We start from the raw sequence: 5209 nt of genomic DNA on the forward strand, positions 1-5209 counted from the left end.
TAGCTAAGAAAACAAAGTGCAAAGTATCTCTAAACGCCTAGCTCCCCGGCAACGGCGCCAAAAACTTGACAGGTACCCCTTGCTTATATCCCTCAAGTGCACGGGTTTGTCGAAGTAATAATCCCGGATGAGCGGGGTCGAATCCACAGGGAGTAGGGAGTAAAGACACTTAATTCGATTCTTAGATATGTGGAGTATCAACAATGATAAGTGTGGTAATGATTCAATTCTCAGAAATTAAAAGCAACAAGTAAGAGAGCAAAAGTAAGGAGGAGGCAAGGCAATCGATAAAGATGGGGTACTCGGATGATGTTTCACCTAGGATAATCGCTTCAAGTGCAAGAACTCTCTATTATGCTTCCTAATCAATGCAATGGTGAGTCGTGGAAATCCTTACATACATAGTCCCAAATCTAAGGTCAACTATGCCTAACTCTATACATGTCCCGGAGGAGAAATCGAACAATCTCGACACCTCGCACTCACATAGAGTTGCAAAGAGCTCTAGGGATTCCAAGTGATAAATCTCTTCCTAGATTTAGACCTAACCCTTTGGTCTAGGCGGAAGGTCCCTAGCCACAATTAAGCCCTAGATACTAAGATCACCTCAACGCTTCACTCCATTGCACGCGCAACTAGGCCCCAGCGGAGGTTCATCCCTTAGACCATTCACTCTATTATGGCCGCAAAGAACTCGAGGAACGAAGGTAGAATCTATCACGTCGGAGGAGAAAGGGGACGCTCCTGTACCTCTCGACTCACCCTCTCAACCCTCTCCAACCTAGCTTTGTCTAACGCTCGTGGTGTGTCACTCACTCACAAGGTTACCAACAAGAACTCTCAACCCTAGTGTCACTCTAGGGGAAATGTTCATACAATCAAGCATTCAAGGTTGGAACTCACAATAAACATCAATTTATTGAAAGCATAATAAAGAAGTTCAATGAAACGAATACATCCTAGGGTTCACAATCACCCAAGTACCCACTAGGGGTTTAGCTCTCCATGGAGCTAAGTACAATCAAAGAAATCGAATGTAAAAGCAATAAATCCATAAAGAAACCCTCTCGATGGTCGTGTCGATGGTCTTGTGGAAAGTCCTCTACTCGTCGTCCAAGGATTCCTTCGTCTGGTATAGGATACGCCTCGATCGAAGCTCCCCTACCAACCTTCTTCCTAATGGAATCACGATGTCAGAGCTGTAGAACCTCTCCAAAACCTTAGCCAATACCCCTCGAAACCCTAGCCGAAGCCCTCTCGCAAGTTGGGGAAAAGATGGAGAAAAGAATACCGAAATCGGGGCTGAATCGGCATTAAATAGGGCTAGAATCGGGCAACTCCACTTGCGTGGACGGTACACGCGCCCGTGCGGAATTTCCACACGGGCGTGGATAATTTCCACACGCCCGTGTGGATTCTCTGTCTCTCTGATTTCTCGGTCGGCTGTGAACAGTGCTGCTACAGCAATTGCTACATTGCTCTGCTACAGCCTTCGACCTGAATAACTTCCCAATTCCATACTTTCATCGGGGTAACGCAAACGGGCACACGTTCACGTCGTGAATCACTTGCTTCTTCAATGATATATATGTTGGTGGGGTTCTTGTTCTTGTATGCATAAGACGGAATGCTCGAGTGTGCCTGCCTCTCTGCCCCTCCAAATGGATGTACTCACTCGAATGCGAGGAGGTTGGCACACACTCTAGCATCTAACACTTGTCCTATGTCTTGGCGTTTGAACCTTTGCAAGATCTCCTCCAAAATAGGTGCATTATGATCCACATTGGCCCATTTCCTTCATACTCGGCCTCACAACTCTACCTGCATAAAAGTAACATAAAAACACACATATTAATGTAAAAAACTGAGAAAAGTAATGCTCAACATAAGGAATGAACGCTTCGTATTCATATCGCGCAAGCACTTATCATGTTTCCTTGGTACATGGAGCGGTGGAAGGCTAGTCCCTATCCCTTGCTCCTTATGTGGTGGCACATGACTAAAACCTTCTTCTCCATTCAGGGAGTCTGCTACTCTTCTACGGGATCTTGTAATAGGTCCCGGTTGTTCTTGTTCGGGTGCAGGATCTCCTCTTGCTTCAGTAACCATCCTACAAGTGTGTACTTCTATATCTGTATCAGACATTTCTTCATCTTTCATTTTCCTCCTCCATTGAAATTTAGACCTGTTAACCTTGGGTTGATTTCTTGTAGGAGCTAATCGGTCAAACACCGTCTTCTGCGCTGTTGAAATCAATTGCTTCTTCTTTTGATAGAATTCTTTTGGTCTTATCTTCTCTGACTGTAGTTTCCTTGATGCTGTGTAAGTCTTGTAAAGATTCTAACCAAATGAATTCCTGTGATAGGACTTTGGAGGTCTACCAACCTTGTTTTCAATCAGTTGGGGGCGCAAGTCTGCAGTGGTTGCGTTCTTCTTTACCAGGTTAAGAGGTTCAAATGAGTTGTTGAAGGTACTCATTTGATCATTCTTGTGTCCTTGGAATGACACAAAATCCAACTTTTGTCTTGGAATTTTGACTTTCCTTTGTGTGAGCCTTGAAAACACACTTTTCTTCTTTTGTGTGTCTTCATCAGATGAGTGGAAAATTCCATTTTCCCGCCCTTTTGCTGTAATGGTGAAAGCGGGTTCATAATCATCATCATTCATAGAAATTACCCTTTTAGGGTGGGATAGCCTCTCAAATGCAGATACTCTTGGTGTTCCCCTGACAGGAGCATCCTCGTCAGTTGTTGGAACAATCACATTGGGGCGACGACCTTTGGATGGAAGCCGCGGGACTGTTAGGTTCTCCTTCAAAGTTGCGGGTCTCCTCACGAATTGCACCGACTCAGATATGGTGCCAAAGGTCAGGTCATCTCCCGCAACTCCAGTGTTGAAGGTGCAATTGGGCAATTGAACCTCAGTTCCTTCGCCAAGGAAAATTGTGAGTTTCGGGCTTCCAGAGGTGGTTGAGGTTTTGAGTGCCATTTGTTCTTCGTTTCCTGCAAAATAAAAAGAAACATTATTAGATATCTTTCATAGGATGTAGGAATAATGCCTTTACTTGTACTTTTGCCTCAAAGATGGGAGGAGGAATGGGTCCCACCGGGCGTGCCAGAATTTGTGGCATCAAAAATACGCGTCTGGCATCATGAAGAAGACACCAGATGATACATCGAAACACAAATATCGTCTTTGTTTTGTGTGGATTCTTTCATTCCTAATAGTGGCAATCCCCTATTATTAATTATCCCAGATTAGAAATCTTAGGAACCTCCGATTAAGGGCAAAAGTACAAGTAAAGGGACAAGAGAATTTGCGAATTATATATTTACTACATCACTTATATGTATATATATATATATTTATCATTGCCGCTGCCTGTGCCTTGTCACTACGTTGCCTGCCGCTGCATATGCCTTGTTGCCATTTTTAGATCTCGTTATCGCCTTGAGATTCGCCACTGCCTATGTTTTGTCACCGCATTGCATGTCCCTCCATTATTTTTGAAAAAGTCTTTCTCATTACGGCCTTATATATATCGCTTTCCATCTTTCTAAGAAAAAAAGAATTTCACTGCAGTGAATTGAACATTCTTGTTATAGCTTCCCGACCAAGTAATTTTGTTGTCTGCTCCGGTAAATGCCATCGAGATTTGATGTATTAGTCGAACCCTTTTTCCTTCATTGCTACACATCCCATAGTCATTATAATTTGTATCATTGTAGTCACCATCTTTTTCAACATCACCAATATCCATCTTTACTAATCACGTATGACCCAAAACGATTTTTTGCATGCATGCATAGCATGATATAATGTTGGTAAATATTCATTCATCATTTTTTTCATTTTTTTTTCAAAAAAAAATGGTGGGCCCATTATATTTTTATTCCATACTTTTTCCATTCCTCATCTCATGAACGTAGGCATTTTGCTATTATTATTGTTATTATTTTTGCTTTCATGCACGTATACTATGCATGCTTTATATATATATATATATATTTTTTTTTTAATGGTGGCCACCTCTTTATGCATGTCTGCATATTTGAATGCCCATATGACATGCTTCTCAAATATATTTAATACTTCTCATTTCATTTTTTTTTTTTTTTCATCATTTCCCATTTTTTTTGTTTGCATGCTTCTCATTATTTCATTCATCATTTTTATATGCCATGCATGTATGCATGCTTCATCATCATTGTTTTTCTCATTATATATATTTGTTGCCATGAACATGCGCATCCATATAATAATAATAATAATTATTATTATTATTATTATTATTATTAGTGGAAATTGCCAAAAACACCCTTTAAATTTGCAATATGTACAAATTGTCCCTCTAAATTTGATTATCCATAAAAAACCCCTCCTTTTGAATGCAATGAATTTGAAACCCCTCAAGCATTTAATTGAGTTAGTTTTGAATTTTTTGGACGAAATTATCTCTTGCATGGGAAGTTGTGGCAAGTGAGACATAGTTTGACCATAAAGCCCTTTCCTGCAATAATTTTTCCTCTTCAAGATTAAGCAAATTTTTTTCTTGGTTAATCCGCAGATAACACCATTATTGACACTGGTTTCCTTTCTCTCTCTTCATCTCTTCAGCTTTTCCTTTTCAAAAGTTGTCGTTGCCTGGACATCTTCCGTAGGATTGGACCATTGCCTCGAAGGAAAACTCCAGCTCAACTCTTCGGCATTTTATTAGTTTGCGCTCCAAGATATTGAGGCGAGGTGGACGTCGTTGAAGATGTTGTATTGTTTACCTTTTCTTTTGATATTCTGTGGATTTCTTTCTGATTTGATTTGTAAATTATTCTTTGCAAGATCTACTATTATGTCCGCACTCGTGGTAGTGAAGTGAGTTTTTTAAATGGTTAGCGCCTACAAAACGTTGTCCGACATGCAATAATAAAACTTTAAATTGATTTAACGAGTAAGGAATGCCTACTAAACCTTCAGGTGGCCTTAAGGTGGAACGGATACGCTCGTAGAATACGAATATCTACTAAAATCATTTCTATTTAAACAGATTCTCGATAAATTTAAACAGAGACATAACATTTAAATTAGAAAGTTGATAAATTTAAACGGAATCATTTCTGTTTAAACAAAAAACTGTATAATTTTAAAAGATGACAAGGATAGCTGAGGAAAAACATAAGTTTTAAGCGGAATTTGGGATAATTAATCAATAATT

Source organism: Dioscorea cayenensis, chromosome 12 (genome assembly GCF_009730915.1).
Source record: "Dioscorea cayenensis subsp. rotundata cultivar TDr96_F1 chromosome 12, TDr96_F1_v2_PseudoChromosome.rev07_lg8_w22 25.fasta, whole genome shotgun sequence".
Taxonomy (NCBI): domain Eukaryota; kingdom Viridiplantae; phylum Streptophyta; class Magnoliopsida; order Dioscoreales; family Dioscoreaceae; genus Dioscorea; species Dioscorea cayenensis.